We start from the raw sequence: 12,507 nt of genomic DNA, 5'->3' as shown, positions 1-12,507 counted from the left end.
TGCCCCGTCAGTCCAAGCTGCAATTATTGTTTTGTTGGATCCCGGGCAGCAGAGGGGCAGTTATTCTTAACACGGTTTCAGGGGAACCTTTTAAAAACATAAATCAGATCTCATATCACACCCCTGCTCAAAACACTACAATACTTCCCATCTCATTCAGAGAAATAGACAAAATCCCAACTGCCTGTGTGACTGGCTCCCGCCCCCACCCCACCCCACCCCCACCCCACCACCGCCCCCCCAACCCCGACTTTCTCTCCTGCCACTCTCCCTCCAGCCTGGCTCTCTACTGTCCCTCCAACACAACAGGTACAACCCTTCTTAGCACCTCACGTGCACTGGACTCTGCCTGTGAGACTCCCCTTACCCCACCCCCACCCCCACCCGGAGCCACGTGGCTCCCTGCCTCACCTCCTGTGTTCAGAGGTCTCAGGAAGGCCCCTCCTGACCACCTTATTTCAATCTGCAAACAGCCCCCACCCACCTGGCTTGACTTTGCTCCCAGCTGCATCACCACATGACTTTCTGTCTTTAACTGTCTTTCTGTCTTTAACTGTCTTTCTCCACCAACACGTAAGTTCCAGAGGACAAGGACAATGTCTTCTTTGCTCACTGCTAATACAGCCAGCATCAGAACGTATGTTTTATCGCCTAAGACATAAGTACTCAAACATCTGAATAAATGAGTCTCAAAAACAGTAAGAGGGGAGGGGGGAATTACAAAACAAAATGATTCCATTTATATAAAGACATGCAAAAATTAAGTTATATTATATAAAGATACATTCACAAATGGTAACACCATAAAGTAAATCGAGAAAATGATACATGCAGGTCAGCCCTTGCTTTGGGGAGGTCAGAAGAGGTAGGAGTGGTCGGGGAGGTCATACAGGAAGCCAAAGGTAGTGACAACATTCCATTTCTTAAGCGGGTCAGTGGGTGCACAACTGATAGTTTTAACATTTAATATCTGTACACATGCTGACATATACTCCTTGAACATATGATCTCATTAAAAATTGAAACAAAGAACAGGTTAGAGCAAGACAGGTCAAATCCAGCCCACCACCTGTTTTTGTAAATAAAACTCTACTAGAAGACAGCCACCTTCATGTGTTTCATGTTGACTGTGGCTGCTTTTATACCACAGCAGCAGAATCGAGTAGTCACAGAGACCATATAGCCAGCAAAGCCTAACATATTTACTGACTGGCCCTTTACAGAAAAGAGTTGTCTGGTTATAATGTGAAATTTGAAAAGAAACTGAAAGCAAAATTTAAAAGAGCCAATCTTCTGTTAAAAAACACTGATCTCTCAAGGACTTCCCTGGCGGTCCAGTGGTTAAGACTACGAGCTTCCACTGCAGGGGGCACGGGTTCGATCCCTGGTTAGGGAACTAGATCCCACATGCCTCGTGGCACGGTCAAATAAATAAATAAAAGTTAAAAACGAAAACAAAACATTGATCCTTCAAGACGTGTGATTATCTCCAAGAGCACAGTACACTGAAAAAATATGGTTCCATATAACACGAGGGATTCCAAAGCAAACGGGATTTTTATACTGTCTTAAAGCACCAGAGAGATTTTAAAGATGAATATTTTAGAAAGCAAAGTGCAAAACCTCAAATTTATGATCTCTACTCCCACCCCAGTAAGAAAATATTATCACATTTTAGCAAATAAAATCTATATAACATAATCCAAATTTGGGGGGAAAAGGAAGACAACAACAACACTACCACCGAACTCTACAACCTGCCCTCACCCACTTCGCCATCATCCTATACTTCCCCAGGGCAGCTAGTTAGACCTCGAAGGTCCTCTATGATGCCATAATACTCCATCTCACTTTTTCAGGGCATTTCACTGAAGCTTATATTAGTCATCTCTGAACTTATTTCTACTGTTATTAGGAAGAAGACTAATAACAGTAATATTAAAACAAATATTACTGTGTACTAGGCATTGTGCTAGTTCGTTTATATTTAATATTCATTTCACAAACAGGAAACAAAGGAACAGAGATGTCATCTAACATTATGATTACACAGCTGGAAGACTGTGGAAGCCAGAACTCAAAGTCAGCTATTTTAGGTCCTGTGCACTCTTGACCTCCACAAGACACTCTGAATTGAGAACAGAGAACAGATATTAATCTGTGAAAACTTCCTTAGCTTAAAATACTATCCCTATGATAGGTGCCAAATACATAGCTACTGTATCCATCTAAGAGTATAATAAATCAAGGATGAGAGGTCCACAGTGGAAAGGGGGGAAGGGGGTGATTCAAAGAGTATTGTTTAATCAGAAGGGATTGGGTCTCATCACAGGCAACAGAGGCAGATGTGACCTGCCCACTGTCCAGAGGCAACAGAAACCCTATGTATCTCTAAGTCAACAAAAGTAAACCAGGAGACACTACACTCCCTCATCTACTACAATGACAAAAACAGATATGTACTACCACTAAAAAACAAACAACAACAACAAACAAAACACCAACTCAGAAGTTAACCATTTATTCGTTTTTCTTTAAATTTTTATGGGAGTATAGTTGATTTACAATGTTGTGTTTATTCTTAACTCGCTGTGAGTTCCAGCTATGATGTTATTGTTGAAACAAATGACACTTGAAATTACGGTCTATTGGGGCCACCGAAACCCTAAGGAATCACCCAGGAACTGAGATTTCTCTGCTGCCTACAGGTGATTTTCCAGAATGACCTAAATCTTTCTCTAATAATCAGTGACCTCCAAAACCATGATTCTCATGAAAGGAAGCCCCAAACAGCCACTCGAGTCAATACTTGTCAATGTTCCTCGCACCACTGCCTCATCTGGGGACTGAAGGCCCAGATTTCACCAAGGTCCAGCCAATGCCTACTGACTACACTAAGCCTTACGGGATAGAGGAGGCCACCCCGGAGTGTGCCTTAGTGGCTAGTGTAACTGCTGCCTACTCACCCTGATAGGGTCTCAGAGGGCCATGCATTCTCAGGCAAGCTCCCCTTTCTCTCCTTGTCAGTGTGTCGCATTACTATTGACACCAGCATTATTGTTCAGATTTACATCCAGGTCCAGGGAACTCCAGGCTCCCACTAGCAATCCACACGGCTTTCTCCAAGTCTGACTCAACATTCAGTCATACTTTTACTTCTGCAGGCTTGCTTGCTTTTACTTATTTATTTATTTATTGCCGCCTTTTTAGTTCGGCTGCCTAATGTTTCAAAAAACAATCTCATTCATCTTTCCTTTGGGCCACCATATTTCAGGGCAGTCAGCATCTGGTGTACACAAACCGTTCCAAGTCAATACATACTCCCGCTGTAAGATATTCTGGAATTAATAATACCCTAGTTTTCTCCAGAGTTGTTGAGAAGTACAAAATCAGAGTCTCCTTATATCAGTAAAAAGATGCTCAGAACCTATCAAACTTTATTTGTATAAAATCAGTCGATTGTGTAGTCTTCACTAATACTTAATAAAACAGATCAACACTAGCCAGCAGAAGTGAGAAGTAGTAAACCTCCTCTACTCAGAGTAACCCCAGACCTTTGCAAAGTCTGTGACACAAAAATGCCCTTTTTAAGGTTAAGAAGCCTTTCGAGTACTGCCAAGATTCCCTTTTACTTGCTTCTTTACCGTCTAGCCAATCTACCTGGTACCCAGATGTCAGTTCATAATCATTCAAAACCTGAAACTGGGCATTGACTAGTAACTCTCTCTCCCCTCCCAGTAAAGAAAAATAAAGGGGGAGGGAGAAGGAAAGGGGGTTTCCGTGGCAACTAAATGTAAGCCAAAGTCAAAGTCAAATCTACAGTCAACCTCGATCCAGACTGCAGCAGGAAAAAACCCATTCCCACTGGAAGCACCGTGGATTTCAAGGATGCTCAAGATGTTTAGCATGAACCTACACCAAGCCTCTGATCAGTATGGGAACAGTCAGTGTTTCAAGTTTGATCAAGATGTTGCAACCAACATCTATGGAGCAAAAGACAATATAGGTCAATCCTATTTGTCACTGCAAAGCAGCTTCACCAGCATGGGAAGAGTGGCACTGCTTAGACACACCAAACCAAGGAGGAAAGTGGAAGTAACTATTCAATACCTATGAGAAACAAAGGTGTAACTATTTTATTTTTTGGCAAGAGACTTCTGGCAATCTCAACCACCCAACCAGCAGACACAAGCTCTTTCCTCTCAAGTCTCTAGGGCCTCTCATTAAGAGTCTGCTATTTACACCACATACAAGTCTAACAAGCTGTGTTCCCTGGCCTCACAGCCAAAAGGACATCTCTTTTGTCAATGCTGCCTCTCCCCATAGATTGCAAGTCTTAAATGCCTGTTCATGACTGAATCCCTAATACAGTTCCTGACAGGGTAAGGATTCAATATATTTGCTGACCAAATAAATGACGACTAGAAGAAGCAGACAGGAGGAGTGGTCACTTGTCATTCTCAGCATAGCCACAGGCCTGATTTCAGGATGAAGGATTAGAAAGTGCCTCCCTGATCTCCTCCCTTTTATATGTCGAGATTTTAACATTTGGTTGGTAAAAATCTGTACAATTTTTATACTAACATTTTTCCACTCAATAAACTAGATCATGCATATTCTAAGTGTGTGTGAGAAAAGGATCTCTGCCGGTCTCTCTTCTACTGTACCTCACCTCCCCAGGAGGAAAAACACTCACCCACTTGGGTCAGAGTCCAGGGCACAGGCAATCCCCCTTTGCTAGCAAGCAAGGGTCACTGTGTTAAACAATAAGCATAGAGTGTGCCTCTCTCTTGCCTTCAAAGGGCAGAATTGGCAAATCAATCCAGGGCTAACTCTCTGGAAATAGGCTTTCATTTAAAAAAAAAAAAAAAAGATAACGATGAAGCTGGCATCTAAAAACAGAACTGACAGCTGACTGACAGGATGAGGGCAAAAGATACAAAACTCAAAAATCACAGTAGGATAAGGCACAAACATGCTGTTTGGCATAGGCACAAACAATCCCAAACACCTGACAGCACTAAGTTTCAGCTATGGCAATAGATTCTCATGAAGCAACAGAAAAAAAAAAAAACAGTTTCTCAATTATTTTATAAAATAAATTCACTTAAAAAATTTTTTTTTAATTTCAGTCTCCTTTAAAGTTCAGCACCCAAAAATAACGTACGTACACCATCTTTCCCCACTAAGTAATGTCCAAGGTAGGATCTAGGTATAGGTAGAGCTCACAGATGACACAAAGAATTCCTTGACCCACGAGCAGTCCCTAAAATCTGTGGTCTAGAAGAGTGGTTCCAAAAACTAGCTGCACTTCAGTGCTACTTGAGGAGCTTTTAAAAACATATTCTCACTCTCACCACACATTTCTAGAGGTGGAGTTCATCACCCATGGTCTTAAAAAGTATCCCAAATGATTCCAATGCAGGCCAGATTAGGCCATCTATCTAGAGCAGGGTTTCTCAACCTCAGCACCACTGATATTTGGGGCTGGATAATTTTTTACTGGGGGGAGAGGGTTGCCATCTTGTGCATCATAGGATGTTTAGCAGCATCCCTGGTCTCTACCCTCTAGAAGTCATTAGTACACTGCCCAACCCCACAGATGTGACAAGCAAAAACGTCTCCAGACATTGCCAAATGTTTCTTTGGGGCAAAATCATCCTCCAGTTGAGAACCACTGATCTAGAGTAAATCAAAAACCAACCATTTGAGGTTCTCTTAAGAAAGGAGAGATAAGAAAGCTTTTTAAAGCCAAGAGGCCAGGTCTATTTTTTTCTATCCATCTCACCTAAGAAAAAGCAGCGAATCCTTGGCTCACACCAGGGCTCAGGTCTTGACTTATGAGGAGGAGCAACCACAGCCTCTTGTGCTTTTTATGAAATAAACTCAGAGCTGAGTTTTAGCTGAGCAGACGGTTAGAAGAACTTCGCTATCATTCTTAAGGGTAATAAAGCATTGTAAAATTTTAGACCAATATACACACTCAGGCTGCCTCTCAAATATCCAAAATACAAAACCCCAAGATACAAGTTTATCAAAGAAGTAAACTAAATTCCAATCCTGACCAATACTGTTTTAAGGAAGATGTCTCATCTGTAACAAGCACATTATCTTTGTACCAAATCAATGCAAAAATTTACTTTAAAGAGGCCAAGCAAACCTCACCCAGTCAAGCCTTAATTTTATCACTATTCATTTTCTGTCCAGTTATGGTCTGATTCTCAAATTCCCAAGCAGTTAATTGAAACCAGCAAGTTTTGGTTTTGCTATACTTTACACAAAAGCTAGTTTTCTAATCTAAAACAATCTTCTTCCTGTTCCTCAGTAAGTTAAACCAGCGAGATGCTCATCTGTACTTAAGACCAAGTCTATCAAAATAACACTTCCCCAAGTGCAACGAAGCAAGCCAAGGCCCAAGCAAGTAATTCCAGCGGAAAGGCAAGCATGGTTTCAAGTACCAGGCAGAAGAGCACGGGGCAAGAATCAAAAGACTGTGAGTATACGTGTGAGTGAGTGCGTGGCATTTTGTTAGATACTCTAGACTCTGATCAAACACACTGAAATGCAAAATATCCATCCAGGACAACAGCTATTTCCCAAACTATCTTCACTGAAGTGTATCTCAATACACAGCAACCTTTCGAATCTCAGTAAGAACCCAGGAGTACACTAAGAAACTCTAGAATTATTGGGGGCCAATCACACTCAATACGTAGTATCCAAAAAGTACGGTAGGAACAGAATCCGACTTGAGCTCCCGATGGCCTTTTCTTTATTTAACCATCTCTTAAACCATTCCGAGGCACCACCACTAATTACTCCAAAAAACGTTTGTAATTTAATCAATCTTCAACCACCCCTTCTCCTGGGTGGTTCTCAGGCCAAATGACTCTTAAACACACACAGCTTTCTAAGGACAGACACCAAAAGCCAGGACTTAAACACTCACGTGACTTCCTAATAGTATCTAAACATTTAAAAATCAAATTTAAATTAATAATGGCCACTAATTACTCAGCGTATTCTTCGCGCCAGGCACCGTTTCTAGCTTCTTTACACGTATTAACTCCTTTCCTCCCGACAAACTTAAGGAGGGAGACGCTGCTGCTATTCCCGTATCACAGAAGGAGCAGGGAGTTTGGGTAACCTGCCCAAGGTCACAGGGCTAGAAAGTGGTGAAGCTGAGACCTGAAACCAGGCAGTCTAACCCGAGAGCAAAGAAAGCTCCCCCACTACCACCGCTTAGGAGACTTTCCAGTGGCTGGAAATCTGGAGTCTCTTTCCCACTTGCTGCCTACCTACAACGTGACCTTGAGGACATAATCGCATTCAACTCCACATTAACAAAACAGCCACATTAACATTAAGTGCTGTGAGGATGAAAGGAAACAACTCCCAAGCGCCCCTCCCAGAAAAACAAAACATAAAGCTCTATCCGACCCACAGAGAAAATGGTGAAGTACCGAGAAAATTACACGAAGCTCCGAGGTTGAAACGTCAGGACACACAGGTACATCCAAGGACTCATTCCGTCCACCTACAACCAAGAGTCCAAGTTGTGATCAGGGCAAGTAGGACCGGGAGGAAGCCCCTCCGAGGGAACGGCGAGAGGGTTTCTTTAAGAGGGAGGTACTTGCGGCCGAAAGAAGGACCACCCCCCTAGTGCATTTGCGCCAGGGAGGCTTTCGCGACCAGGTCTGCGCTGGAGTCGCAACACCGGAGTTAGCAAATCGCTCGGAAGAAGGTTTAAACGCTCCGAGCCGGGCTCTGCGTATCCCGATGACTCTACGGCGAAGGAGCAGAAACCCACAGAACTTGTTTCCCGGAGAACCGCGTCCAACAATGGCCTTCGCGAGTCTCCGGCGAGCCGCCGCCTCAACTTGACACACTCCGCGCTCCGGGGCCCGCGGGCAGCGGACGGCGCTCGGGGTGGGAAGGCCGGAGCGGAGCGGGGCCCGGCCGGGTTAGGGGCGCGCCCGGCCGCCGCGCCAGGCCGCGGACGTCAACGCGGGCTCAAAGTTCGCCGCCCGGCCCGCGACCCACCCAGACGCCCGGCCCGGCGGGGCCCCCGCGGCCTGCGGCGGGGGAGCAAGCGGCTGACAGGCGCGGGCGGGGACGAGCCGGGGAGCCCGGGCGCCGCGCCTCCCCGGCCGCCCAGCGGCGAATTCCGGGGGGGAGGGGAGGGGGCCGGGACGCTCCCTCCCCGAGCCGCCGAGGCCGGGCTGAGGGGCCCCGCCGCCGCCCACGCGCCGCGCACCCCGCGCACCCCGCGCCGTGGTCCGCTCCGCCGCCCCCTCCCCCCATTACCTGGAGGTGCCCGCGACTCGCCGCTAGTTGCGCTCAGGCGGGAAACGCGCTCACCGACACCATCAGCGAAGCGCCCAAAATGGCGGACGTATCAAGCAGGCCTTGAGTTCCCCCCGCCCTCCCTCCGGCCGCCTCGCGACCAATCAAGGCCCTGCCCCCGCCCCCGGCTCCACGCTCATTGGCCTCCCTCTCCCTCCCCCTGCAACCTATTGGGTCACACTGCTGCCCCGTTGCACCCACTCCGATTGGCTCGCAGACCCCGTCCGTCAAGTGCGAGGGGCGCATTCTTTTCCCATGGACTTGACGGATCCGGAACCTCTAGGACCCCGGAGTCTGGAGAAACAAATCAGAAACCGAGAGAAACCTGGCCGGGTCCCCCTACGCCGTAGCAACAGCAGGGCCTCCGCTTGACGGACGCTGCGGACCACCAATCCGATAGCCAATGCTTTTTAAAACTAAATTGAGCCAAACCAATCATGGCCGTAGCTCTGGGAGCTGCAAGAGAACCAATGGGGTAGCGAGACCGGCGGGCAGGCGGGTCGGAGGGCCTGGAGGAAACGGGTGATGACGTGAGCCACAATGTGTTTCGGCGGCGGAAGTCTTTTCGAGCTGGGGAATTAGCTCAAATGGTAGAGCGCTCGCTTAGCATGTGAGAGGTAGCGGGATCGACGCCCGCATTCTCCACGGTTGAATTTTATAAAGATCGTAGGGGTCGCCCGTCGGGGATGGTCACTTTGTTCTCAAAGGCGGCGACAGTACCAGGAGTTACAGGGGCAAAGTGAGGGGCCAGGTGTCCCAATTTGTGCGCCCAGTTCCGTGAGGGAGGCGAAGTGCGGAAAGGCGGAGGTTTTTGTTTTGCCTCGCGGAAGGATTTACGCAGGAGCTTCTTAGAATCTAGCGGGCACTTGGTCTGTGCCCAGCCTGCGGGGGTGCGCAGGGAGCAGACGGTCCCGGCTTTGACGTCTGTGGGAGACGTCAGACTCCACCTGGGCAACACCAGGTAAGTAAAGCAGACCGCAGAGTGGTCGGGGTCTTCCTGAGCAGGTTACATTTTCACCCACGGGACAGGGAGAACAGAACCGTGGGCCTAGGTCTGGGTGGCAGGGAGAGAGACCTGAGACCCCAGGATGGGGCTTTGGAGCAGGTTGGGTTGTGGGGGGAGAGGTGACGCCCCGGGGGAAACCAACAGTCCCAATGCTCAGATGGGTGCCGGGCCTGGAGTCGTAAAGAGGACCCCGTGCAGGGAGAACGGCAGGTTTCCCTGGGGGCACTGGCTTGGTCAGAGATGACCACTCCACCTCAACGACAGGAGGCAGGCTCCCTGCGGGGCTTCCCCGGGCTGTCTCCCAGAGGCCAGGCCTGAGAAAAGTGACAGAGTTGGCCCCTGGGGGTAGCGGGATGGCAGGACCATTGGAGTTGGCCCCTGGGCTGCCTTCCCAATGCTCAGCGTCCCGCTACACCCCTATGCACCCGCCCCAGCTGGCCCTCCACCTCCCTGACTCAGACTCTCTGAGCCCCCGTGCCAAATGGCAGGGAGAATGGAGCTCAGCTTGAACTGGGTCAACCCCAGCACCTGGGGAGCTGGGGCTCTGGTGCAAACATGCCTCTGCCCCAGCTCACCCCTTTCAGCGAGCCTGTGGCTAGAAGCAGAATCTAGAAGGAGTTCATCATCCCAACATTACATGTTAGTTAACTGAGACCCAGAAAGCATTTAGACACCTGTATTGGCCGAGTGACCTTGGCTGGGTGGTCAGTGCCCCTCTGAATCTCCAGGTCTCGTCTGTAAAGTGCTGGTGATAATACCTACCCGCCTGTGTCCATGCCCTGAAGGGCGCTGGGCCTCTAGGAAGGCAGCAACCAAGGGCAGATGTTACTTGCCTTGATTCTACTGTTCGGAAGAGGCTCAGAGCCTTGCCCAAGCCACACAGCTAGTGAAGAACACAGTCAAGATTGAAACCAGTTCAGAAGACATGCTTGGTGCAGAGGGTTAGGGAGGGGGACATACATACAGATAGTCCGGGGTGGGGCAGAGGCAGGCATACCCAGCAGAGGGAACTGCAGAAGCATGGTTGGGGGAGGCACAACTGTTGGAGGACCAGGTCGTGGAGATCACAGGTCTGGGGGGAAACAATGGGAGGGACTCAGCAGCTTTGGAGGATACACAGAGGAACTTGAGGTTCATCCTCAGACAGCGAGGGCCAGGAAAAGCTTCGGAGCAACCGAAGGGCGAATTCAGGGCTGGCCGTACTTTAAGAAAGGACTGTTTGGATTAAGAGCAGCAAGGCTGTGCTATAGCAGTAGCACAGGACCAGAGGGGCAGTGCCTAGCGACTGGACCTAGGAGCAGGGGAGGGGCTGCAGGGAACCCCGGGACAGTAAAAGCACTCTATACAATGTGATGCTTTAAATAACATTAAACATGAGATGAACCCTGTGCTCTTGAGCAGGACTGAAAACTGAACTTTCTGTTTCTAGATCCATTGGACTAAACGCTTCTTGAGGTTAGTTTTTGTTTTATTCACTGCTGTACTACAGTACCTAGTACTTAGCACACAGTAGATGCTCAGTAATTCATTGTTAATTTCATTACAAATTCTTTTTAAAGACCTCCTGGTCTTTCTGACTGACCGATGCTCTGACAATGCTCTTTCGTGTGACCCTTCCCTGCAGCTGGGCCCGCCTTGTTCTTCCAATGGCTACCTTTTGTCTGGTGAGGAAGTCTTAAGCCTACCTATGTCCTGCCTTTCCTTTCCAAGTAAGGCACAAAGCCTTCGTCCTATTCAACCTGGTCTCTCTCTTGCCTGTCCGTGTCCCAGTTCTGGTCCTCTGGGACAAGTCAGTGTTGTTGATGACAGGGGGCGGTGCCTCCGAGGGACACCTCTGAGTGTGGCACCTGCCCTCCTGGGGAGGAGGTGGCCCAGCCACTCACTGATCCGTGCATCCCTTTACTCATTCATCATCAAAGGACTTGCCGGTATCTGCTTCAGGCTCCTCCATCCCAGACTGAGGTGGGTCACAGAGCCATGTGCACTATAATTAAAGGAAGTAATGCAGGGACTTCCCTGGTGGTCCAGTGGTTAAGGCTCCACACTCCCAATGCAGGGGGCCCAGGTTCAATCCCTTGTCAGGGAACTAGATCCTGCATGCCGCAGCTAAAGATCCCACATGCCGCAAGGAAGATCCCAGGTGCCTCAACTAAGACCTGGCGCAGCCAAATAAATATTAAAAAGAAAAGAAATAACACAGTACCTCGTCCAACATAAGTGGGCACCCAAAGTCTCCAATTACGATAAGCTCCTAGCCTAACCAGAAGGGTTGAAGTCAGGGAGAACTTCCTGGAGGAGGAGGCATCTGAGTTGAGCGTATCTCCTGAGGACCATGGGGAGCCATTGACAGGCTTTAAGGAGGAGAGTGACTTCAAAAGCTCTGCAGTGGCCTCACCATCATAAAACTTCTAGATTTCTCAAATTGCCACCTTCGTCTTTTTCTCCCTAATCCCTTTGTAATTTAATTTTTAATATTTCAATTTTCAACCCATCTAGACTTTTAAAAAAATTATATGAAAAATTTCACACATACTCAACAGTAGAGAGAAAAGTATTAGTGAGCACACGTATGCCCACCACCCAGCTACGACTCCTTAACCTTGAGGAACAGACACAGAGCTGCCAGATCTTAATTCTACCAAGTAGTGATTTTTAAAAAATACTATTTACTATTACTGTGATTTCCTAAAAGAAGGGACATTTTACCACACACACACATGCACTCAGATAGGAAAGACCAGCTCAGGATAAAGAAAAGGCTTTAAATTGGATGAGCTTGCCTTGAGAACAGAGACCACCATTGTCTTTCCTTCTGCTAGGTCACCAAGGCTCAGTCCTGATCTGAGGGCTGGAGTGGGGTTTCCCTGGCAGAGGACATGCTCTGGAAGGGCCAGAGCTGGTGCTGGGTGGTTGCTGGGTCAGGTTAGGATGTGTTGAGGCTGGAGAGAAGGGGCCAGTGAGGAAATCCAGGGGGATATGAAGGGTAGGCCCATTTTAACATGGAAATTTAACTCTGTTTCTCTTCCTTTTCTTCACTGCGTTAAGATTCAGTCTGGGTTGCGGGGGGAGGTGAGTATTTCCCTTCCCACCAAAGGACTGGTGATAGAAAGGGGAACCACTAGGGTTGCTAATAAGTAGGACCACCATCGAGCTTG

General features: G+C 48.0%; 1 protein-coding gene and 1 non-coding gene across 17 annotated transcripts in view; one reads left to right on the top strand and one right to left on the bottom strand.

The window, feature by feature from the left end:
- PPP6R3 (protein phosphatase 6 regulatory subunit 3) overlaps positions 1-8,423 on the bottom strand; it is a 126,881-nt gene extending 118,458 nt beyond the window's left edge. For 6 of the 16 annotated variants that reach the window (XM_027090846.1, XM_027090854.1, XM_027090858.1 and 3 more), the window contains exon 1: positions 8,308-8,423. The gene's annotated coding sequence lies outside the window, so the exon portion shown is untranslated. Of the gene's footprint in view, positions 1-7,463; positions 7,937-8,307 lie in introns of those variants that run through there. The other 10 variants (XM_027090848.1, XM_027090849.1, XM_027090841.1 and 7 more) reach the window with 5 other exon arrangements.
- Positions 8,424-8,918: 495 nt separating this feature from the next.
- On the top strand, positions 8,919-8,991 carry TRNAA-AGC (transfer RNA alanine (anticodon AGC)). Its single transcript has one exon. It is a non-coding gene; the product is annotated as a tRNA-Ala (tRNA).
- The last annotated feature ends 3,516 nt before the right edge of the window (positions 8,992-12,507 follow it).

Source organism: Aethalodelphis obliquidens, unplaced genomic scaffold, assembly GCF_003676395.1.
Source record: "Aethalodelphis obliquidens isolate GAN/ISIS:26980383/991018 unplaced genomic scaffold, ASM367639v1 scaffold69, whole genome shotgun sequence".
Lineage (NCBI taxonomy): Eukaryota > Metazoa > Chordata > Mammalia > Artiodactyla > Delphinidae > Aethalodelphis > Aethalodelphis obliquidens.
The sequence above is the reverse complement of the archived record's forward strand: the minus strand, read 5'-3'. Positions and strand labels throughout refer to the sequence as shown.